General features: G+C 44.6%; 2 non-coding genes and 1 pseudogene across 2 annotated transcripts; all 3 read right to left on the bottom strand.

Annotated features, from left to right (window-relative positions):
• Positions 1–8,777: 8,777 nt before the first annotated feature.
• Positions 8,778–11,515, bottom strand: LOC137335679 (zinc finger protein 271-like; annotated as a pseudogene).
• A 5,743-nt stretch (positions 11,516–17,258) lies between these two features.
• trnak-uuu (transfer RNA lysine (anticodon UUU)) lies at positions 17,259–17,343 on the bottom strand. Its single transcript is given in 2 exon segments — positions 17,259–17,294; positions 17,307–17,343. It is a non-coding gene; the product is annotated as a tRNA-Lys (tRNA).
• Positions 17,344–25,911: 8,568 nt separating this feature from the next.
• On the bottom strand, positions 25,912–25,985 carry trnan-guu (transfer RNA asparagine (anticodon GUU)). The gene has a single exon. It is a non-coding gene; the product is annotated as a tRNA-Asn (tRNA).
• Between the last annotated feature and the right edge of the window lie 232 nt (positions 25,986–26,217).

Below are 26,217 nucleotides of genomic sequence, written 5' to 3'. Positions count from 1 at the left end.
GTCTGTAAATGTAGGAGAAATGGTGATCGGTCAGGGAGTGTCTGTAAATGAAGGCGAAATGGTGACCGCTCAGGGAGCGTCTGTAAATGTAGGAGGAATGGTGATCGGTCAGGGAGTGTCTTTAAATGAAGGAGAAATGGTGACCGGTCAGGGAGCGTCTGTAAATGTAGGAGAAATGGTGACCGGTCAGGGAGCGTCTGTAAATGTAGGAGAAATGATGACCGGTCAGGGAGCGTCTGTAAATGTAGGAGAAATGGTGATCGGTCAGGGAGTGTCTGTAAATGAGGGATAAATGTTGATCGGTCAGGGAGCGTCTGTAAATGAAGGAGAAATGGTGTTCGGTGAGGGGGCGTCTGTAAATGTAGGAGAAATGGTGATCGGTCAGGGAGCGTCTGTAAATGATAGAGAAATGACCGGTCAGGGAGCATCTGTAAATGTAGGAGAAATGGTGATCGGTCAGGGTGTGTCTGTAAATGAATGAGAAATGGTGATCGGTGAGGGAGCGTCTGTAAATGAAGGAGAAATGGTGATCGGTGAGGGGGCGTCTTTAAATGAAGGAGAAATGGTGATGGGTCAGGGAGCATCTGAAAATGAAGGAGAAACAGTGATCGGTCAGAGAGCGTCTGTAAATAAAGGACAAATAGTGATCGGTCAGGGAGCAACTCCAACCCCCTTGCAATAAATTCTAACTTTCCATTTGCCTTCCTGGTTGCTTGCTGTACCAGCAAGTTAACTTTGTGTTTTTTGTACGAGGGCACCTTGATTTCTCTGAACACGAACATTTAATATTTTCTCACCATTTAAAAAGTATTCTGTTTTTCTATTCTTCCTACCAAAGTGAATAACCTCACATTTCACCACATAATACTCTATCTACAACCTACTTGCCCATTCACTTAACCTGTCTATATCCCTTTCCAGACTCTTTGTGTTCTCCTCACAGCTTACTTTCCCACCTAGCTTGATATCATCAGCAAACTTGGATACATTACACTCAGTTCCATCATCTAACTCATTGATATATATTGTAAATAGCTGAGGCCCAAGCACTGATCCTTGCGGCAGCCCACTGGTTACATGTCTCGGTGATTAATATATCTCAAAAAGAGTCATGGTCCAAATACCAACGCCTGTGGAACATCACTGTATACTTCCTTCCAGTCTGTGAAACAATGATTCACCACTGTTCTCCACATTGTCTGGCAGCAAATTTTGTATCCATGCTCCCATGGGCTTCAATTTTACTAACAGTTCCATTAGGTGGTACTTTCCCAAACGCCTTTTAAATGTCCATGTACACAACATCGAGTGCACTACCCTCATCAACCCTCTCCGTTATTTCTTTGAAATACTCAATCAAATTAGACAGACATGATTTTACTTTTAACAAATCTATATTGACTGTCATTTATTAACCCACGTTCTTCCAAGTGAGAATTAATTTTGTCCCGGATTCTGGCCTATAGAAGTTTCCCACCACCGACGTTAGGCTGACTGGCCTGTAATTGCCGGGTTTATCCCTCTCCCACAATTTTGAACAGGGGTGTAACACTTGCAATCCTCCAGTCCTCAGACACCACTCCCATATCCAATGAGGATTGGAAGATTGTGATCAGAGCCTCCGCTATCTACACCCTTGCTAGCTAGAATTAGAACAATGAGCTTTTCAAATGAGCTTATCCTTGACCATTCGTTTATGTTATTAATTTCCTGTATGAAAATGTATGCTTTATTATGAATCAAGCAAAGCGATATGATAAGCTGAATTCTGGGGTAAGCAGGTGTAGGGAGTGTTGTTTTGCAGCTACCTAATGAATGGATCCTTATTTCGGACAAGGTCGAAAAACATCCCAGGCCTGAGATAAGTGAGACTCCCTTTCCTGTGACCTACGTATGAACAGGTATCACCTGTGAGTGGTCGGTCATTATGTCAGTTAGTATGGCTTGCCCAGACTCAGCTTATGATTGGTTTTAACCCCTTGCTACTCATGTCCCTCCCCACTCTGAAAATGTATAATTGTGTGAACTTTGACTGTGTAAATTGCCTGTTCTATGAGATTGACCAGACTCTGTCAAGAGTTGAAATCAATTCTATCGATAGGGTCAGCTGCAGCTAATAAATTGTGTTAAAACTTTCAAGTGTATTCGCTTTCAGTTTTTGCTGAACCAGACTAAGAGTAACGAATCCGGTATCGTCACCCTGACTTCCCTCAGTAATCTCGGAGGCGAGCCATCTGGACCGAAAGACTTTTTTACTTTGAGCACTGCCAATCTTTTAAGTACCTCCTCTTTACCTATTTTTATCGTCACCAATATCACTACTACCTCCTCCTTAACTGTTACAATGGCAGAATCCTCTTCTCTGGTGAAGACGGATGTAAAGTATTCATTTAGTGCCTCAGCCATGCCCTCTGCCTCCACAAGAAGATCTCCTTTTTTGTCCCAAATCGACCCCACCCTTCCTCTGACTCCCCCTTTACTATTTATATGTTTATAAAAGACTTTTGGATTCCCTTTTATGTTAACCACCAATCTATTCTCATACTCTCTCTTTGCACCTCTTATTCCCTTTTTTAGATCTCCTCTGTACTTTCTTTGTTCAGCCTGGTTCACTACTGTATTATGAACCTTAAATTTGTCATAAGCCTCCTCTTTCTGTTTCATTTTAATCTCTATCTCTTTAGTCATCCAGGGAGCTCTAGCTTTGGATGCCCTTCCTTTCTCCCCCGTGGGGATCTGTCTGCTCTGTACCTGAACCAACTCCTCCTTCAAGGCCTCCCATTGTTCAATTACTGTTTTGTTGCCAATTTTTGATTCCAATCCACCTGGACAAGATCCCTTTTTAACTCACTGAAGTTAGCCCTCCTCCAGTTAAGTATTTTCACATTTGTTTGTTCCTTTTCCTTTTCCGTAACTATTCTAAACCTAATGAGATTATGATCACTGCTGCCCCATTGAAACATGCTCCACCTGCCCCACTTCATTCTCCACACCGAGCCCACTGCTGTACTTACACTCACTCTCTCACATTCGCTCTCTCACATTCACTCTCTCACATTCCCAATCTCACATTCACCCTCTCACATTCACTCTCTCACATTCGCTCTCTCACATTCACCCTCTCACATTCACCCTCTCACATTCACCCTCTCACATTCACCCTCTCACATTCCCAATCTCACATTCACCCTCTCACATTCACCCTCTCACATTCACTCTCTCACATTCACTCTCTCACATTCACTCTCTCACATTCACTCTCTCACGCTCTCTCACCCTTTCACTCATGGTTTAGGACCACTGAAAGATGATGCGATGGGTTTGGATTTCAGCACCGGGAGGAGGGAGAGTGTGTGGGACGGGTATTTATAGCTTTGGGGGAACAAGAGAGGAAAGAATATTCCATAGCAACTGGATTAGCCTGTTCTGAATTTCCATCCTGTACTTTCAGTGATGACTTTTGTAAATTCATTTTACAGGGTATTGGAAGGGGAGGATGTGCAGACGGGAAACTCAAACCAAAGACCACGTCAAGATCTGACAGAGTCACTCGATTCATCAGGACATGAATATCATCGGTCTTTGAATGTGGAAGGAGAAATGTTCATCTGTTCTATCTGTGGGAGAAGATTTCAAACATCAGTGTGAAAGGAAAAGCACCGAGACACACACACCCGAGTGAGAGTGTTCCAGTGCACTGACTGTGGAAAGAGCTTTCACCAGTTACACAGCCTGAAAAAACACCGCACCATTCAGAGCGGGGAGAAACCGTACACGTGTTCTGTGTGTGGACGAGGCTTCAACTGATCGTCCAACCTGGAGAGACACAAGGACACCCGGACCACGGAGAAACCGTGGAAATGTGGTGACTGTGGGAAGGGATTCAATTACCCGTCAGAGCTGGAAACTCATTGACGCAGACACACTGGGTAGAGGCAGTTCATCTGCTCCGTGTGTGGGAAGGGATTCACTCTGACATACAGCCTCCTGATACACCAGCGCACTCAAACTGGGGAGAGGCGGTTCTCCTGCTCCGTGTGTGAGAAGAGATTCACTCGGTCATCCAACCTGCTGAGACACCAGCGAGTTCATTCCGATGATGGACCTTTTAAATGTTCTGACTGTGAGAAGAGGTTTAAAAGCAAATGTAATCTGCTGAAACACCAACGCACTCACACTGGAGAGAGGCCGTTCATCTGCTCCATGTGTGGGAAGGGATTCATTATTTCATCTGAACTGCTAATGCACCAGCTAGTTCACTCTGGGGAGAGACCTTTGAAATGTTCTGACTGTGAGAAGAGCTTTAAAAGCAGAAACGAACTGTGGAGACACCAACGCACTCACACTGGGGAGAGACTGTTCACCTGTTCCGTGTGTAAGTAGAGATTCACTCGGTCATCCCACCTTCTGTCACACCAGCGAGTTCACTCTGGAGAGAGACCTTTTAAATGTTCTGACAGTGAGAAGGGTTTTAAAAGCACAAATGATCTGCTGAAACAGCAACGCACTCACACTGGGGAGAGACTGTTCACCTGCTCCGTGTGTGGGAAGGGATTCACTAATTCATCCCACCTTGTCAGACATCAACTTGTTCACACTGGGGAGAGACCTTTTAACTCAGTGACTGTGAGAAGAGCTTTAAAAGCAGAAACGAACTATGGAGACACCAGCGCACTCACACTGGGGAGAGACCGTTCACCTGCTCCGTGTGTAAGAAGAGATTCACTCGGTCATCACACCTTCTGACACATCAACGATTTCACTCTGATGAGAGACCCATTAAATGTTCTGACTGTGAGAAGAGCTTTAAAAGTGGAAACGAACTGCTGAGACATCGACGCACTCACACTGGGGAGAGGCCGTTCACCTGCTCCATGTGTAAGAAGAGATTTACTCGGTCATCCCACCTTCTGACACACCAACGTACTCACCCTGGGGAAACACCTTTAAATGTTCTGACTGTGAGAAGTGTTTTAAAAGCACAAATGATCTGCTGAAACACCAACACACTCACACTGGGGAGAGACTGTTCACCTGCTCCGTGTGTGGGAAGGGATTCACTTTTTCATCCCACCTTCTGAGACGGGTTGCACCCAAGCAGAACCGGGACCAATATCCTCGTGGGGGCTTTTGCTAGTTCTGTTGGTGACGGTTTAAGCTATATCGCAGAGGAATGGGTAGCAAAGGGCAGGTAAACATAGGACAAATTCAGACCAGGAAACGGGAAGTAGAAAAGCAGTTAGTTACGTAGTTAGCGACTCAGAAAGGCAAAAGAAGAAAAGGTTAAATAGTGTTCAGCACAGGAATTTGACGGGGTTAAAGGGCATATACTTCAATGCAAGGAGTATTACAAACAAAGCGGATGGGGTGATATCAATAGTGTACAAAATTATGAGGGGCCGAGATAAAGTAGACAGGAAGTACCTGTTTCCCCTAGCGGAGAGTTCAAGAACTGGAGGACATAGATTTAAACTGATTGGCGGAAGGATTCGAGGGGACATGAGGAAAAACTTTTTTACCCAGAGGGTGGTGGGTGTATGGAATTCACTGCCCGAATTGGTGGTACAGGCAGGGATCCTCAACTCATTTAAAAAGTACCTGGACCTGCACCTAAAGTGCTGTAAGCTGCAGGGCTACGGACTGGGTGCTGGAAGGTGGGATTAGAATGGGCACCTCATTGTTCTTCGAACCGGCGCGGACACGATGGGCCGAATGGCCCTCTTCTGTGCTGTATTTATTCTATGTTTCTATGGTTCTATGAGCTGAGGGCACAGATAGACACATGGCGGCATGATATCATTGCTTTAATGGAAACCTGGGTTAAAGAGGGGGATAATTGGCAGCTCAATATTGGATTGTTTCGCAGGCTATTGAGTTTTCAGGCAGGATAGAGTGGGTGATAAAATGGATGGTGGTAGCATTATTGGTTAAAGAGTCAATTACAGTTGTGAGGAGGGGTGATATGCTAAATGGATCATCAATTGAGGCCATATGGGTTGATTTAAGAAATAAAAAAGGGGCTGTCACACTACTAGGAGTGTACTATCGACCCCCGAATAGCAAAAGAGAGATAGAAGAACAAATATGTCGGCAAATTTCTGAGTGCAAAAACAAGAGGGCAATAATAGTCGGGGACTTCAACTACCCTAACATCAACTGGGATTCAAACAGCGTGAGGGGCACAGAGGGCGCAAAATTCTTGATCGGTGTCCAGGAGAACTTTTTTAGCCAGTACGTGACAAGCCCAACAAGAGGGGATGCAATTCTAGATTTAGTCTAGATGGGAAATGAAGATGGACAAGTGGGTGAAGTGACAGTGGGTGACTATATTGGGGATAGTGACCATAATTCAGGTAGTTTTAGCATTATTATGGAAAAGGACAAAGTTAAATCAGGAGTAAACGTTTTAAATTTGGGGAAGGCAAATTTTACAGCTCTAAGAGGTGATTTGGCAGAAGTGGACTGGACACAACTACTTGAGGAGAAATCAGTGGCAAGCCAGTGGGACACACTAAAAAGTGAAATTCTATGGGTGCAATGCAGACACGTCCCCTCAAAGAAAAGGGTGACACCGCCAAATTTAGAGCCCCCTGGTTGTCTAGAAGTATACAGGGCAAGATAAAGCAGAAAAAGAAAGCATATGACTGTCACAGAAAACTAAATACTACAGAAAGCCTAGGGGAGTATGGAAAGTACAGGGATGACGTAAAAAAGGAAATAAGGAAAGCAAAGGGAGGGCATGAAAAAATATTAGCTGGTAAGATTAAAGAAAACCCAAAGATGTTTTATCAGTACATTAAGAACAAGAGGATAGCGAAGGAAAAGGTGGGACCTATCAGGGATGATAAGGGTAACTTGTGTGTAGAAGCAGAGGATGTGGGTAGGATTTTAAATGAATATTTTGTCTCCGTATTCACAAAGGAACAGGATGATCTGGACGTAGTAGTTGAAGAGGAGAGTTGTGAAATATTGGATAAGGTAAACATAACGAGAGAGGAAGTACTAGAGGGACTGGAATCCTTGAAAGTTGATAAGTCACCAGGGCCGGATGGATTGTTTCCTAGGCTATTGAAGGAAGCCAGGGAGGAAATAGCGGATGCTCTGAGGATCATTTTCCAATCCTCACTAGATACAGGGGAGGTACCGGAGGACTGGAAGACTGCAAACGTAGTACCATGGTTTAAAAAGGATACGAGGGAAAGGCTGAACAATTATTGGCTGGTCAGTCTTACCTCGGTGGTGGGCAAACTATTCGAATCAATACTGAGAGATGGGATAAACTGTCACTTGGAAAGGCATGGTTTAATCAGGGATAGTCAGCATGGATTTGTTCAGGGAAGGTCATGCCTTGCAAATCTGATTGAATTCTTTGAGGAAGTGACAAGGAGGATTGATGAGGGTAGTGCTGTTGGACGTTGTCTACATGGATTGTAGTAAGGCATTTGACAAGGTCCCACGTGGCAGACTGGTCAGAAAGGTAAAAGCCCATTGGATACAGGGAAATGTGGTGAATTAGATCCAAAATTGGCTCAGTAACAGGAAACAAAGCTTATAATTCGATGGATGTCTTTGCGAATGGAAGTCCATTTCCAGTGGTGTGCCGCAGGGCACAGTGTTGGGTCCCTTGCTGTTTGTGGTATACATTAATGATTTGGACTTGAATGTAGGGGGCATGATTAGCAAATTGCAGACGACACACAAATTGACCGTGTAGCTGATAGTGAAGAGGATAGCTGCAGACTCCAAGAAGATATGAATGGGTTAGTGGAATGGGCGGAAAAGTGGCAAATGCAGTTCAACCCTGAGAAGTGTGAGATAATGCACTTAGGGAGGGCAAACAGTAAAAGGGAATACGCAGTAAACGGGAATATATTGAGAGGGGGAGAGGAAGTGAGATACCATGGAGTGCATGTGCACAGGTCCCTGAATGCGGCAGTACAGGTAGATAAGTTTGTGAAGAAGGCATATGGAATGCTCTCCGTTATCAGCCAAGGTATAGAATACATAAGCAGGGATGTAATGATGGAATTGTATAAAATGCTGGTAAGGCCACAGCTGGAATATTGTGAGAAGTTCTGGTCACCACATTACAGGAAGGATGTAATTGCTCTGGAGAGAGTGCAGGGAAGATTTAGAAGAATGTTGCCAGGGTTTGTAAATTGCAGCTATGAGGAGAGATTGGATAGGCTGGGGTTGTTTTTATTGGAGCAAAGGAGGCTGAGGGGAGACTTGATTGAGTTTTACAAAATGATGAGGGGACTGGATTGAGTCGACAGGAAGTATCTGTTTCCCCTAGTGGAGAGGTCAAGAACTAGAGGACATAGATTTAAGATGATTGGCAGAAGGATTAGAGGGGACATGAGGAAAAACTTTTTTACCCAGAGGGTGGTGGGTGTTTGGAATTCCCTGCCTGAATTGGTGGTAGAGGCAGGGACCCTGAACTCTTTTAAAAAGTACCTGTACCTGCACCGAAAGTGCTGTAAGCTGCAGGGCTATGGACCAGGTGCTGGAAGGTGGGATTAGAATGGGCAACTGGTTGTTCTTCGAGCCGACGCGGACACGATGGGCCGAATGGCCCCCTTCTGTGCTGTATCTTTTCCATGGTTCTCTGGTTACCCTATATCCAGTAATACCAGGTTTTGGCTGTTGTCAGAAATAGTCCCTTCGTGGTCGTCAATTGTAGGATTTAAACCACTATTTTCAGGATTATAATCTCATCCAATCTAAGGACTGGTTCCTGACAACAGCAAGATCACCACTGGTACTGGTATTGTGGTTGAAGGCAAAACAGATTTATTAAGCACATCACAATTAGTACAAAAAAGGTGATACTTAAAAAAGAGAAAAAGTCACAGTCTGTTCCTTGAAACCTCGGAAGTATCCCTCCAAGTGACAACGGTGCGGTCTCTCTCTCTCTCTCGCTGTGATCTGTTGACTGAAGAGTTCTCTTCTTCCTTGCCAGAATCTTGTGCGCCTTCCTCAGATTTTGAGGTCTCTTCTTATCCCCATTTTCAGTCAATGTGGCAGTTCACTATCACATCCACATCTCTCAGCCTCACCATTATTCATGTCTCTCAACCTTCAGAAGTTACATTCCAAGCATAACTCCCGGTACCATCCGTGTCTTGTTGTTACAGACTTAACGATACCTTATCTTAGAGTTTACATTGCCAGCCTTCACAGAACCGTTTGTATAAACAGACTTCTATTCACTAGCTTGTGGAGGCTCGAGATAGAGAGGCCTAAGCCTGCATGAATCCTTGATTTAATTAACCTTCAGTCCCTTTATCTACATGTCTTTTAGACATTATGCTATTCCAGCACATCCTCCCTTAGTGCCTCTGATTTACCCACAGTCTGTTCATTCCCACTTTAATGTTATCAGCATCCTATTAGTTTTAACTGCAAACTTGACTGAAATAACCATCATGCATCCTTCTCGGCCCACCAGCACTTTCTTATTGAATACACGTTACGTGGTTCATACTATATTAATACACAGTACAGTTTACATTAAAAGACACACAGATTCATGGTACATTTCATTCTACTTCTCCTATTGATTATAATTATACTAAATTATATCTGTTAATGGGTTAATCCTTACACATTGTTCTTGCTCTTCCTGACGCGAAACACCATTGTAAAGGAGCCTTCTGTTCCGTTCCGAGGAGCCCTGAACCATAAAAGGGAGCGGCTGGGACACATTTCTTACACGCCTCAAGATTAACCCGCACGGCGACTTTGCTGTCAGGGAAGAGAGACGAGAAAGACCAAAGTGCCATTTGCCCCTCTCAGTGTGGCCCTGAAGGACGGTGTCCAGGCTGAAGTTCTGTTCTCACCGGACGATCCTCCCCCCAGATTGTCCTTTCTGAGTTCCAGCAAGGTGATGCTAAACACTCAGGTGGGAAAGACCAAAATCTACAAGGTATTTGAAACTAAGCTGATTTATTTAACATGTATCCAGAAAATTAAACTCCAGCCCAGTTATAGGGGTTATTAACATCAGCAGAAACAAACCCCAACTGTCAGAATGAACATGGTTCAGTCCTGGATGTGATTAACAGCAGAATCCAACCCCTGCAGTCATATGTGAACTCGCTGGTGTCTCAGCACGTGTGATGACTGAGTGAATCCCTTCCCACACACGGAGCAGGTGAACAGTCTCTCCCCAATGGGCATGTGTTGATGTGTCAGCAGTTCATTTCTGCTTTTAAAGCTCTTCTCACAGTCAGTGAATTAAAAGGTCACTCAATAGTGTGAACAAGTTGATGTCTCAGAAGATGAGATGAATGAGTGAATCCCTTCCCACACACAGAGCAGGTGAACAGTCTCTCCCCAGTGTGAGTGTGTTGGTGTTTCAGGAGATCATTTGTGCTTTTAAAACACTTCTCACAGTCAGAACATTTAAAGGTCTCTCCCCAGTGTGAGTACGTTGGTGTGTCAGCAGATTCCTTTTGCTTTTAAACCTCATCTCACAGTCAGAACATTTAAAAGGTCTCTTATCAGTGTGAACTCGCTGGTGTCTCAGCAGGGTGTATGAACGATTAAATCTCTTCTTACACACAGAGCAGGAGAATGGCCTCTCCCCAGTGTGAGTGCGTTGGTGTGTCAGCAGATTAATTTTGCTTTTAAACCTCTTCTCACAGACGGAACATTTAAAAGGTGTCTCATCTGAGTGAAGTCGCTGGTGTATCAGCAGGTTGGATGACTGAGTGAATCTCTTCCCACACACAGAGCAGGAGAACGGCCTCTCCCCAGTGTGAACTCGCTGGTGTCTCAACAGGTGGGATGACCGAGTAAATCTCTTCTTACACACGGAGCAGGAGAACGGCCTCTCCCCAGTGTGAGTGCGTTTGTGCGTCAGCAGATTAATTTTGCTTTTAAACCTCTTCTCACAGTCAGAACATTTAAAAGGTCTCTCATCGGAGTGAAGTCGCTGGTGTATCAGCAGGTTGGATGACTGAGTGAATCTCTTCCCACACACACAGCAAGAGAACGGCCTCTCCCCAGTGTGAACTCGTTGGTGTATCAGCAGGGTGGAGGACTGAGTGAATCTCTTCCCACACACAGAGCAGGAGAACGGCCTCTCCTCAGTGTGAACTCGCTGGTGTGCCATCAGGTGGGATGAACGAGTAAATCTCTTCTTACACAAGGAACAGGAGAACGGCCTCTCCCCAGTGTGAGCGCTTTGATGTCTCAGCAGATTAATTTTGCTTTTAAAGCTCCTCTCACAGTCAGAACATTTAAAAGGTCTCTCATCAGTGTGAACTCGCTGGTGTCTCAGCAGGTTGGATGACTGAGTGAATCTCTTCTTACACACGGAGCAGGAGAACGGCCTCTCCCCAGTGTGACTGTGTCGATGAGTTTCCAGCTCTGACGGGTAATTGAATCCCTTCCCACAGTCCCCACATTTCCACGGTTTCTCCGTGGTGCGGGTGTCGTTGTGTCTCTCCAGGTTGGACGATCAGTCGAAGCCTCGTCCACACACAGAACACGTGTACGGTTTCTCCCCGCTGTGAATGGTGCGGTGATTTTTCAGGCTGTGTCACTGGTTAAAGCTCTTTCCACAGTCAGTGCATTGGAACACTCTCACTCGGTGCTTTTCCACTCACACTGATGCTTGAAATCTTCTCCCACAGACAGAACAGAGGCCGTTGATATTCAGGTCCTGATGAATCGAGTGACTGTCAGATTTGACGTGATCTTTGGTTTGAGTTTCCCTCTGCAAATCCTCCCCTTCTCATACCCTGTAAAAGGTTATAAAAGTTATCACTGCAAGTGGAGGATACAAATTCAGAACAGACAATTCTAGTTTCTATGGAACATTCTTTCCTCTCTTTTTCCTACAAAGATGTAAATCCCCGTCCCACACACTGTGGTGAAATCCAAACCCATCGCATCACCTTTCAGTGTCCCAAAACCATGAGCAAAAGGGTGAGAGAGTGTGAGAGAGTGAATGTGACAGTGGGTGAATGTGGGAATGTGAGAGTGAGCGTGAGAGAGTGAGCGTGAGAGAGTGAGCGTGAGAGAGTGAGCGTGAGAGAGTGAGCGTGAGAGAGTGAGCGTGAGAGAGTGAGCGTGAGAGAGTGAATGTGAGAGAGTGAATGTGAGTACAGCAGTGGGCTCGGTGTGGAGAATGAAGTGGGGCAGGTGGAGCATGTTTCAGTGGGGCAGCAGTGATCATAATCTCATTAGGGTTAGAATAGTTACGGAAAAGGACAAGGAACAAACAAAAGGGAAAATACTTAATTGGAGGAAGGATAATTCCAGTGAGTTAAAAAGGGATCTTGTCCAGGTGGATTGGGATCAAAAATTGGCAACAAAACAGTAATTGAACAATGGGAGGCCTTCAAGGAGGAGTTGGTTTGAGTACAGAGCAGACAGATCCCCACGAGGAGGAATGGAACGGCCTCCAAAGCTCGAGATCCCTGGATGCAGAGATCACCAGTTCTCTTCATTTACAGACGCTCCCTGACCGATCACCATTTCTCCTTCATTTAAAGACGCTCCCTGAGCGATAACTATTTCTCCTTCATTTACAGACGCTCCCTGAGAATTCCCATTTTACACCGCGCATGCGCGGGGCCGCGGCCTTTTGTTGAGAGTTGGTCCGGAGCGAAACGGGAGAAACCGGAAACCGGCGGGTAGTGAGGGGGGATAATGTTCACTGTTTTATATTCGGGTCTGGGGCCGCACTCGGGGTTTGTGAAGCCTGAGCCTGGGCCTGAGCCCGGACCCGGGCCCCGGGGTTTATTGATCCTCTTGCTCCGATCCTCTCACCTGCACCGAACGCGCTCCTCCCGCAGCCTCGACTGACCGCGCATGCTCAGGACACGCTGCCCGATAATGAGTCACTACTGCGCCTGCGCGCTGTGCTCCACTGATTCAGATAGGGCACAATCTGTACCGCGCTGCATGCTGGGTGATGCAGCCGCCATTGATTATCTTAATATCCGGCCGAAAAGGAAATCGATTGGAAGCAGGAGGAGCGCGTTTGGACCAAGGATCAGAAAATAAACTGAAACCCCTGCCCTTGGTGCCATTTTAACCGGCACAAACACACAGCGTTGACGCGCCCACCCACCCCCCACTTTGGTGAACTCCAGAAAATATTTTTTTCGGTAACTTTTATTAATTTTGTTTTATTAAATGTTGCAACTGACGGGTTCAATTAAGGTTTATTTTCCAACTGCACCTCAGTTTGCCAGTCTCACCATTAACCCCGCCCTGGTGATTAAGGAGAGTTCCGCACCAATAGGAGGAGCGTAAATTTATAGGAATTTCCAATAACTAGTGGGGTGCCGCAGGGATCAGTGCTGGGGCCTCAACTATTTCCAATATATATCAATGACTTGGATGAAGGAACAGAGTGTCTTGTGGTCAAATTTGCTGATGACACAAAGATAGTTGGAAAAGCAAGTTGCGATGAGGACACAAAATGTCTGCGAAGGGATGCTGACAGGTTAAGCGAATGGGCAAAAATTTGGCAGATGGAATATAATGTGGGAAAATGTGAATTCATCCACTTTGGGAGGAAAAAATAAAAAGTAAAATATTATTTGAATGGAGAAATACTCCAAAATGCTTAGTGGCAGAAGGCAGAGGGTGATGGTTGAAGGTTGTTTTTGTGACTGGAAGCCTGTGGCCAGTGGGGTACCACAGGGATCTGTGCTGGGGCCCTTGCTGTTTGTGGTCTACATTTTCGACTTGGATATGAATGTAAAAGGTATGATCAGTAAGTTCGCTGATGATACAAAAATTGGTAGGGTGGTAAATAGCGAGGAGGATAGCCTCAGTCTGCAGGACGATATAGATGGGATGGTCAGATGGGCGGAACAGTGGCAAATGGAATTTAACCCGGAAAAGTGCGAGGTGATGCACTTTGGAGGGACTAACAAGGCAAGGGAATACATTCGGGTCTGGGGCCGCACTCGCGGTTTGTAAAGCCTGAGCCTGGGCCTGAGCCCGGACCCGGGCCCCGGGGTTTATTGAGCCTCTTGCTCCGATCCTCTTACCTGCTCCGAACGCGCTCCTCCCGTGAATGGGAGGACCCGAGGTAAGACAGAGGGTCAGAGGGATCTTGGTGTGCAAGTTCACAGATCCCTGAAGGCGGCGGAACAGGTAGATACGGTGGTAAAGAAGGCATATGGGATACTTGCCTTTACTAGCCGAGGCATCGAATATAAGAGCAAGGAGGTTATGATGGAGCTGTATAAAACACTGGTTAGGCCACAGCTGGAGTACTGTGTGCAGTTCTGGTCGCCACACTACAGGCAGGATGTGATCGCTTTGGAGAGGGTGCAGAGGAGATTCACCATGATCTTATTGAATGGCGGAGCAGGCTCGAGGGGTCGATTGGCCTACTCCTGCTCCTATTTCTTATGTCTTATGTTAAATTGAATCCCAGTGTGAAAAAATGAACAATTTCAAAGCTAAGCAACGTGTGGAAGATTGGAAGGAGAGTGCGAGTGGAGATAATTGGCTTGGATCAGTGATCTCTTGAGCATTAAGACATTCATTATCTGAAAGAAGCACGGAGATGAGATTTTTGTCTAGATTTATCAGTGTCGAAAAGAAGCAGGGAGTTGAGATCCTTTTGTCCATTCATCCTGCTATCTACAAAATCCTTCGCCTCTCAATGCCCAGCATCTTTCTTTCCAACCCCCTGATCTGCAGCGAAGTCTTGGTTTCATTAATTCTCCGTGTTTGCACCAAACATCTAATTCACCTGGCAACCTGATCGTGTCTTCTAGTCGTAAGTCATCCCATCGTGCAGACTTCATGTTAGCAACTCAAGATAAGCTGTTTTATGTTCATGGAATGCATTCGAGACAGTTATCTAGATCAATATGTCGAGGAACCAACAATGGAACGGGCTATTTTAGATCTAGTATTGTGTAATGAGACAAGTTTAATTAGTAATCTAATCGTAAATGATCCCATGGGGAAGAATGATCATAATATGATAGAATTTCATATTGAGTTTGAGAGTGATGTCGTTAAGTCCGAAACTAGGGTCTTAAATTCAAACAAAACCAATAACTTAGTTATGAGGGGTGAGTTGGCTTAGGTAGTTTGGGAAATTAGATTAAAAATATGATGGTAGATAAGCAATGGCGAACATTTAAAGAAATAATTCATAATTCTTCAACAAAATTACATTCCCTTGAGGATTAAAAACTTCACCGGAAAAGTGGTGCAACCTTGGTTAACTGGAGAAATTAATGATAGTATTCGGTTAAAAGAGGCTTACAATGTTGCCAAAAAGAGTAGTAACCCTGAAGAATAGGAGGGTTTTTAGAAATCAGCAAAGGATGACCAAGAAATTGTTAAAATGGGAGAAAATAGAATGAGGGTAAACCAGCAAGAAATATTAAAATGGATTGAAAGAGCTTCTACAAGTGTGTATAAAGCAAGAGATTAGCGAAAGTAAACATGGGTCCCTTGGTGACAGAGACAGGAGGATTTACAATGGAGAAAACGGAAATGGCAGAGACGTTAAACAAGTATTTTGTATCTGTCTTCACAGTAGAAGACACAAAAATCATACCAGAATTATTGGGGAACCAAGGTTCTAATGAGAGTGAGGAACCTAAAGCAATGAAGATTAGTAATGAAAAAGAACTGGAGAAATTAATGGGACTAAAAGCTAACAAATTCATTGGACATGATAGCCAACATCCTCGGGTTTTAAAAGAGGTGGCTGCAGAGAAAATGGATGCATTGGATTTACCATCCAGAGTTCCCAGGATTCTAGAAAGGTCCCCATGGATTGGAAGGTACCAAATGTAACCCCGCCATTAAAGAAAGGAGGGAGAGAGAAAACAGTGAACTACAGCCCATTTAGCCTGACAATAGTAGTGTGGAAATTGGGAAAATCTATTACTAGGGGCGTGGTAACATGGCACTTAGAAACTCATAATATGATTAGGCACATGGAACACGGTTTTATGAAAGGGAAATCGTGTTTGACAACTCTATGAGAGGTTTTGAGTGTGTAGATAGCAGGGTAGATAAGGGAGAACCAGTGGATGTAGAATATTTGGACTTTCAAAAGACATTCGATAAGTTGCCACACAAAATGTTGTTAAACAAAAGTAGGGCTCATGGGATTGTGGGTAATATATTCGCATGGATTGGGGATTTGTTGACGTACAGAAAACTTCGCAATGAACAGGTCATTTTCGTGTTGGCAGGTTGTAACCAGTTGGGTGCTGTGAAGATCAGTGCTTGGGCTTCAGCTATTTACAATCTATATTAATGACTTAGATGAGGGAACCGAGTGTAATGTATCCAAGTTTGCTGGCGATACAAAACCAGTTGGGGAAGTAAGCTGTGAGGAGGACGCAAAGAGGATGCAAAGTGATGTAGACAGGTTAAGTGAGTGGGCTAGAAGGTGGCAAATGAAGTATAAAGTGTGGAAATGTGAGGTTATTCACTTTGGTAGGAAGATTAGAAAAGCACAATATCTTGTAAAAGGTGATAGACTACGAAATGTTCATAGTCAGAGAGATTTGTGTGTCCTTGTACACGGATTACAGAAGGTTAACATGCAGGTGCAGCAAACAATTAGGAAAGCAAATGGTCTGTTGGTCTTTATTGCGAGGTGGTTGGCGAACAATGATAAGGAATTCTTGCTGTAATTATATAGGGCATTGGTGAGACCGCATCTGGAGTACTGTGTACAGTTTTGATCTCCTTACCTGCGGAACGATATACTTGCCTTAGAGTGGCTGTAACAAAGGTTCACTCGATTGATTCCTGGGATGCGAGGGTTGTCCTGTGAGGAGAGATTGAGTAGAATGAGCCTATATTCTCTGGAGTTTACAATAATGAGGTGATCTCATTGAAACATATAAAATTCTTAGAGGGTAGATGCTGGGACGCTGTTTCCCCGAGCTGGAGAGTCTAGAACGAATGGTTATAATCTCAACAAAAGGGGCCGGCCATATAGAACAGTGTTGAGGAATGATTTCTTCACTGAGAGGGTTGTGAACCATTGGAATTCTCTGCCCCAGAAAGCTGTGGATGCTGAGCCATTGAATCGATTCAAAACTGAGATAGATAGATTTATGGACACGAAGGAACTCAAGGGATATGGGGATAAGTCGGGAAAGTGGAGTTGAGGTCGAAGATCAGCGATGACGTTATGAAATGGCGGAGCAGGCTCGAGGGACTGGATGGCCAACTCTTGCTCCTTTCGCCAATGTTGGTCCGCTGGAAAAGCAGAAGTTGCCAGCTGTTGTAAAATTTTGAGCCTGAACAGGGACTTGAACCCTGGACTCCCAGATTACTACCTGTTTTAAAAGTCTGATGCTCTACCGACTGAGCTATCCCGGCTCGCTGTCCGATTGTTTTCCATCATACCAATTCATGGTGGGAATCTGAATTATCCCTGCAGATGTCGAATTAGGGGGAGTATCCCATTTATACAATTTCAGCAACGCGTTGAGGAGAATCCTTGTTTCTGTTGATCATGATGTCAGAAACATGGACAGCGAACTCGTGAGTTTACAATTCTTCTTGTTTGTACAAAATGTCTTGTCATTCGTTAGCAGCAATTCAAAAAAACACTTCACAAAATGGCTCAAAAGCTAAACTTGTTCCACACGGGAGCTGGAAAATGCCTCTCGACCTTTCAGCCGATCAACAATTGAAAGCTGAATAATTTCACCCGTTACACCGTGACACCGGGCAGCAGATTTGCCTCACGAATTTTCCCTACACGACACTTCAAACAGATGAATACCTGCTTCACGGAAAGAAGAATTGTGTTTTTGGTTCTTCAGATACAAAGATCTCCTGCCGGCCGCTTTACCATTTCAGCTCTCGCCAATCGCCCTCTCTCCTTTTATAAACAAATAAACTCTCGCCTGCTGTTGCAAGACGGGAGGCCAGAGGAGCCTCAGTGCCCACATGGGGACATGAAGAAGTCGATACGTTATGGAACCGGTTTTACATTGAACTCCAGTCAAAATGTTGAGAAGGTTCAATTACTTTAGGTGAGGCTGAAACGCACAACCCCAGCATTTCTCGAGCGGAGGACTTGTTGAAGAAACGCGCGCTGACCGATTGCGCCACTGGAGCCGCGCACGGTCTGTGTCCCCAGTGCTCCCATCAAACAGCTTCATCCTCGGTCTCTCAATTATCGCTTCGTGATCTTTCCCACACAGAAGCCTCCAACCAAGAGGCGAATCGTTAAACATCCGCAGTGAACCGTTAAAAGCCGTGGCATCTGAAACAAAACCCCAGACGATAAGAACTTTTAATTATATTATTATTATTAACTTAAGGACAATTATTTTGATGCTACTTTGTGGATTTGGGGAAAGTGGGAGCTGAAATTAAGAAACTCTCTCTGGGCTGTCGTTGATTGAAGAGATGGGCGTTATTTCATTTGAAAACCGAGGCTCGGAACTTTCTGATGGAGAAGAGTGTCAGAAGATTGTGGTTAGTGGCAGTTGACGGGGAGGTCTAGAGGAGAGGGAGAAAAGTCAAAGTCACAGTTGTGACAGCTCAAGTGCTCTGCTTATCTGTAATATTTAGAAAGTAATGTAAAATACAGGACAAACCAGTTCGGTGTGGTTATTACTAAAAGTCCCGGGTTCAAAGGCGGATTTGTGAAGAGGGAACGGATTTAACCGCCAGACTGAAATCATTCCCCATGAATCTGAAGCGTCTTGGGGAAAACGGCAGTGCGAACTGTTATGTTCGTGTCATGACTTGAAAGACCCTCCAATTACCGACAGTATCTTTGAACGAGTTGTGCAGCCAAACCGCGATAGAAGCCGCTTTGCTTTCGTCAAACGTGTAAGTGACGATATTGGGGGTGATAAGAGTCGATTTCAATTATTTGAAATCTCACCACGTGACCCGAAGATTGACCGCAGTATCGAGTTTTTCCTGTAAGTCCTGAATTGAAGGGAAAGGCGCAACAAGCAGGTCGGAGAAATGAAGAGCAGAAAATGTGGATGAAACTTGCACGAGTGAAAATCCCTGTCTGTTGGAAGACTCAGTCCCCAGTGGTGGAGAGGTTTGGGATTTCAAGCTGTTTCACAGCTCGCACACACACCATTGGCTCATTTAATCACCTTCAACAACTCGATTACATCATCACTTAATCTTCTATACACAAGGAAATACAAACCTTGTCTGTGCAACCTGTCCGACATAACTTAACTATTTTAGCCCCGGTATCATTCTGGTGAATCTGCGCTGCACCCCCTCCAAGGCCAATATATCCTCCCTGAAGTGTGGTGCTCAGAACTGAATGCAGTACTAGAAATGTGGTCTCAGCAGAGTTTATATAACTGTAACATAACTTACACCCCTTTGAATTCCAACTCCCTTAAGATAAAGGCCAACATTCCATTCGCCTTTTGGGTTATTTTTTGCTACTGTCCACTGACTTTTAGTGATTTCTGCACTTGGACCCTTAAACATCTTTCCTCCTCCACAGTTCCTAGCTTCGAACCAGTTGGAAAGTATTCCAACCTATCTTACTTCGGTCCAAAGTTCATACTTCCCCATATTGAAAGATTGAACAGACTGGGGCTCTTTTCCATCGGAAAGAGAAGGCTGAGGGGTGACCTGATATGGGACTGCAAGATTATGCAAGGGTTTGATAGGTCAGATGCAGAACAGGTGTTTGAACTTTTGGTGGTGATGATTCAAAAACTTGGGGCCATAAATAAAAGATAGTCACTAAATAATCCAATCTGGCATTCAAGAGAACCATATATACCCAGAGACTCGTTAGAATGTGCAACTCGCTACATCAAGAAGTAGTTAAGACGAATAGCATGGATGCGTTTACGGGGAAGCTAGATAAACACATGGAGGAGAAAGGAATATAAGGGTTTGCTCATAAGGGTAGATGAAGAGGGGTTGGAGGAGGTTCGTCTGCAGCATAAACACCGGCAGAGTCTAGTTGGGCCGAATTGCCTGTTTCTGAGATGTACATTCTATGTAATTCTATGTAAGCTCCATCTGCCACAGTTTCACCAACTCACTTAATCTATCAATTTCCCTTATAACTTTATGCTCCGACCTGCACCACTCACTGTGCCACCTAACTTGGTGCCGTCGACAAACTTGGATATACGGCTCTCATTCATTCATCTACGTCATTTATGCATATAGTAAAAAGCTGATGCCCCGGTTCAGATCCCTGGGGGACACCACTAATCACATCCTGTCAATTTGAGCGCAAATCCATTATCTCTACTCTCTGTCTCCTACCTCCCAACCAACTCCCTACCCATGTCAATGGGTTGCTTTAATTTCCATGTGCTCCCATTTGTGTTAACAGTCTCTTATGTGGCACCTTATCGAATGCCTCTGGAAGTCAATACACATAAACACCCATAGACACTCCATTATCTACCACGTTATTATATCTTCAAAAAGTTCAACTAGTTTCGTTGGACTTGACTTCGTCTTTACAAATCCATGCTGGCTCTCTCTGATCAATTCCTGTGTATCCAAGTGCTCAGTCATTCTTTCCCTAGTAACAGATACTGGTAACTTCCCCACAACAGACGCCAGAATAATAGGTCTGTAATTTTCTATTTTATCTCTCCTCCCCTTCCTCAATAATGGAGTGACATTGCTAATTTTTCAATCCATGGAACAATTCCTGATTCAAGAGAGTTTTGAACGATCATGACTGAAGCATGTACAATTTCCTCACCGATTCCTTTTAATCCCCTGGGATGGTAACCATCAGGTCCTGGAGATTTGTTTATCTTTAGTCCAATTACTTTCTCCATTACCATTATTTTACTTGCACTGAATCCCCTTGATTTAATTTCAGTTTTCCTCGTGTCTCTGGGATATTATCCTCATCCTTTTCTGAGTATTTAGCAAGTCTGCCATTTCCTGAATTTCAATTACAATATCGCCCCCATCCGTCTTTCAAGCGCCCACATTACTCTAAGTCACCCTTCTTTCTCTTTTTACACTGTAAATGCCGTGAGAGTTGTCCGTATTTTCCTTCACAAGTTTTTCTCGTTTTCCCTTTTTGCACCTCTTAAGATTTTTTTAAAAATTTCAGCACCACGATAAACAACACTTCGCTGTGAAATTTGCTTCATTAGTTCTTCAGTGTCAGAGCGAGAATTGTCTGATCCTCTAAATTATTTAATGTAACAAACAAACACAAGCAAACATATCCATCCGTGTATCAACGCACTGATGGACACACACAGATAAACACAGACTGAAACGCAGGCATTATCGGGATTCACAGGGAAACGGGCAACCGAAACAGACAAAGATGGAACAGTCTGAACCCCCAACAGAATGTGACGTGTGGCTGATAGATATTAATGAGAGGAGGTGAAAACCACAGCCAGGAATTTGCTCCGTGGCTTAGTTGGTTAAAGCGCTTGTCGAATAAACAGGAGATTCTGGGTTCAACTCTCAGCGGCGCCTTTATGTAATTTATGATGTTCAATGAATCTGACATGCGAAAATAGACAGTGTGGTGTTTGTCCTTGTTCAGAGAGCCAACACAGAATTGATCAAAATGTTTCTTCAAAAATGCCCTTTCATTTTTCAGATCGACCTCTCATGGAATGTGACCGCCGCACGTCAATGAAAGGACACGTTCTTGTCTCTGGGCTGGTTGAGGTCGGGGTATAATTCTCGATTCGAGAGTCGAAGCCCGAATTTAACCCGGGACTTTTGATCTTTACCTGCGGTTCAAACTTTTGCAAAGAGGGGAAAGAAGTCCCCAGATCACTCCACTTGAATCTCAAGCACCTTCGGAAGAAGTTCAGTTCAAACAATCAGGACTTTAAAGGCACCTCAATGACCTGCACTTTCATTGAACGAGCTTTGCTTACAATTGCATTCGACCTTGAAACCGCTCTGGGCTTTCATCTCACTGAAGCAGAGTGTGGCCGCTTTGTATCTGTGATCATGTCAGTGACGAGGTTCGCTTTGATATTGGTCGCTTTCAAATTTTAAAATTTCACCAAGCATCGGGGAAAAGAAACCGAGAATCGAATTGTCCCTGCAAGTGATGAATTGAAGGGATTGGTGCTCCAAGCAGATCTGGAAAATGCGCAGTGCAGTCGCTCAGGAATTTCAAATCCACCCTCTCGCCACTCGGCGATCATATTAACTGAGCTTCACTCTGGCCCAGTGTCACCGCGCTGAAATCGAGTATTTCTCCGGCACGTTTCTCTTAACTTCATAGTTGCTGATTTAAGAGTGAAGACCGGCTCGTTGGATTTTCACTCCTGCAAGCTTCAATCATTCATTTTGGACTGACAGGAGACAAATGTTATATTGGTCACTGCAACCTCAAAGGTTAGCTGAGTGAATTATTGGTTCAGTCAGTAAATTCTTCACCTGTCTCGTGGTGCTATCGTTTGACGCGAAGGTTTGATGGTTTGAGCCCTAATTTTATTTTCCCTAAGGATTCATCACCTCAAAGCTCCAGGGTTTCAATGTGTGTTTTGTCTGCAAGAAAATGTACCGTGATGATTGCCGGCTGAGCAGGGCTGATATTCCACCATTTACCCTGCGGTCGGAGAGCAGGCACATCAATCATATAAAGGAATGGAACATTGGCTTCACAGAAATCACAATTCATAACCCATTTATTTTAAGCGGGTTTATTTTAAATGAGTTAACGCCTGCCTTAAATGGTCGACTCAGGACTGTCAGACAAAGAGGTTAAATCTTCAGAGAATAATTACCAGTCATTTTTAGACTGGATGCCGCACGGCCACTTTGCTATCAGTGAACAGAGCCAAGAAAGACCAAAGTGCCGTTTGCCCCTCTCAGTGTGGCCCTGAAGGACTGTGTCCAGGTTGAAGTTCTGTTCCCATCGGACGATCCTGCCCCCAGATTGTCCTTTCTGAGCTCCAGTCAGGTGATGCACAACACTCAGGTGGGAAAGACCAAAATCTACAACAAGAAGTTTAAAACAAAGCTGATTTATTCAACAGATATCCATAAAATTAAACTCCAGCCCAGTTATAGGGGTTATTAACATCAGAAGAAACAAACCCGAAATGTCAGAATGAAAATGGTTCAGTTCTGGATGGGATTAACAGCAGAATCCAACTCCTGCAGTCACTTTTGAACTCCCTGGTGTCTCAGCACGTGTGATGACTGAGTGAATCCCTTCCCACACACGGAATCATGGAATCATAGAAAATTACAGAACAGAAGGAAGCCATTCGGCCTATCGTGTCTGTGCCGGCCGAAAAAGAGCTATCCAACTTAATCCTACTTTCCAACACTTGGTCCATAGCCCTGTAGATTACGGCACTTCAAATGCACATCCAAGTACTTTTTAAATGAGTTGAGGTTTTCTGCCTCGACCACCCTTTCAGACAGTGAGTTCCAGACCCCTAACAACATGTCCGCTTTTGTGTATCCTGTTACTTTTTCACTGCTATCCGGAAGTCCATAAACAACTCCCACCAAAGTCTTGTATTCTATTCTGTTACTCATTTCTACGCAAAGCCTTTCTACTGCGTGCTCACCTTTACTGATATCTCTTCTTTCCAATGCAGTAATAGTATCCCTCATCAATATCGCTACTCCACCGCCTTTTCCAATGTCCCTATCCTTTCCAAACGGCTTATAACTTGAAATATTTATCTCAGTCATGCCCAGTTTGTCGTCAGGTCTCAGTGATGAGCACTACGTCATGCACTATAAGCTTAATTGACGCTTCTAATTATTGTTTTATTTCTTATGCTGCGTACATTAGTGTATGGAACATTTAATTGGGCATTGGAACTTGTCCGACCTTTATGCCCTGATGTTGTGTTTAACATACTTGGTAAATAAGGTTGGTGAGCTGCAGACACAAGTGGTAACATGGGATTATGTTATAGTGTCAATAATGGAGACCTGGCTCAAACAAGCGGAGGAGTGGACACTTAGATATTCCAGGCGACAACGTATTCAGGAAAGGCAGGGGAAAAAAGGAGGGGGGGGGCGGGGCTAGAGGGGAGCAGGCACTATTGATCAAAAATACTGTGACAGTGGTAGAAAGGGTTGACATGCTTAAGGGTTCAAAGGCAGAATCTATTTGTTTAGAATTAAGGAACAATTGAGGAGCTATTACGCTGCTGGATGCATTCTATCGGGGGACCAAATAGTGGGAAGGAGATAGAGGAGCAAATTGGCAGGTAAATTGGAGAAAGATGCAATAATTTTAGAGTAGTGATAAAAGGGAACTTCATTTATCAGAATATAGACTGCGTAATAGCAGTGTAAAAGTCAAAGAGGGCGAGCAATTCCTGAAATGTGTACAAGAGAAATTTCTTAATCCGTATGTTTTCAGCCCAACGAGGAAGGAAGCAGTGTTGGATTTATTTAGGGGAAAGAAGTGGGGCAAGTGGAGCATGATTCTCTGGGGGAGCATTTGCAGCAGGTTTAGCGTAGTTATGGAAAATGCAAGGAAAAATCAGGTATGAAAATACTCAACTGGGAAGAGCGAATTGCAGCGAGTTGAAAAGGGATCGGGTCCAGGTGGATTGGAATAAAAAATTGGCAGGTAAAACAGTAAATGAGCAATGGGAGGCTTTGAGTGAGGAGATAGTTCGGGTACAGACTGGATACATTCTTACTCGAGGAAAGGTTGGGCATGGAAATCGAGAGCTCCCAGGATGACAACAGAGTATTTGAGACAGCATTTTGTACATTCTGAATACCAATGTCCGGACAGGTGTGCCCGCGGTTATCAACCACAACCTCGTCACCTCCACGCTGACAGATAAAAAGCGGCCACATTCTGCTTCAGTGAGATGAAATCCGAGAGCGGTTTCAAGGTCAATTGCAATTGCAAGCAGAATGCATTCAGAGGACGTGAGATCATTGAGATCCCTCCAATCATCCTGCCAGTTTGAACAGCAGGTCAAGATCAAAAGTCTGGGGGGGAAATGAGGGCGCGTCCGAGATTCGAACCCGGGATCTCTCACATATTTTAAACAACAAACCCGAAGCGAGAATCATACCCCTGGACCAACGAGCCCGCTGGAAAAAAAAAGCAACAAGTAGTAGTTTCTGAGTATCAGCGGCCACTTTCCCCAAATCTCCCTTGAAGGACCGTAAACAAAAATGTGTCCGTACATTAGTGAAGAATCATAAAGCCAATTTCTTCACTGTTGTGTTTTGTTTAGGTCTCCTGACGCTCATAAAGATGATTGGGGACAGTTGATGAGTTATGGGTGTGAGGGCGCAGAAACTCCGGTGTGAGGGCGCAGAAACTCCGGTGTGAGGGCGCAGAAACTCCGGTGTGAGGGCGCAGAAACTCCGGTGTGAGGGCGCAGAAACTCCGGTGTGAGGGCGCAGAAACTCCGATGTGAGGGCGCAGAAACTCCAGTGTGAGGGCGCAGAAACTCCGGTTTGAGGGCGCAGAAACTCCGGTGTGAGGGCGCAAATACTCCGGTGTGAGGGTGCACTTGCTCGGATTTAATGGTGCAGATACTCCGGTGCAAGGGTGCAAATACTCGGATTTAAGGGTGCAGATACTCGGATGTGAGGATTTGTTGCCGCGACTGAAATGCGGATGAGAACTGTTGTTATTATCAGAGGCAGCGCTGCAGGATCCTTTCGTGATCTCTCACAAATCAACTGAAACCCATCAGAATGTGAATACAATTTTGCGTTTCCAAAATAAAAGGGAGTGACATTCATTGTGGAAACAGTCTGGTGTCGCTCACTGCAGAAATATCCATGTCAGAGTGAAGCGGCTCTCCTGCAACCTTCGGACCTTGTCTGTCAAGAAGAATTCAGATTTCCGCGAAGCCAATCACAGGTCAAATGGTGGAAGATCGGCCGTGCTCAGCTGGCCATCGAAACCGGGCATTTGTTTTGCAGCCAAAACAAACATCAGAACCAGGAAATGCGAGACCATGAAGATAAAAGTTAACCCACCGTCCCAGGGTGGGCTCGAACCACCAACCTTTCGGTTAACAGCCGAACGCGCTAACCGATTGCGCCACAGAGACAGAACACGTTTGTTGTTGAACTACTGATTCAACGAACTAAAAATTCAGGTTGCAGCGATCAAAATAAATTCTCTCTTCGATCAGTTTACTTTTCCAAAATAAAGTGTGTGAAGTTTGCACGAGTGAAAATCTGTGCTCTATTATTCCTGAACATTAAACTCACTTTGCCATTAAACACCTGTATGTTGGAAGACTCCGTCCCCTCGTGGTCGAGAGGATTGATTTATCGAGC

Source organism: Heptranchias perlo, chromosome 20 (assembly GCF_035084215.1).
Source record: "Heptranchias perlo isolate sHepPer1 chromosome 20, sHepPer1.hap1, whole genome shotgun sequence".
Taxonomy (NCBI): domain Eukaryota; kingdom Metazoa; phylum Chordata; class Chondrichthyes; order Hexanchiformes; family Hexanchidae; genus Heptranchias; species Heptranchias perlo.
The sequence above is the reverse complement of the archived record's forward strand: the minus strand, read 5'-3'. Positions and strand labels throughout refer to the sequence as shown.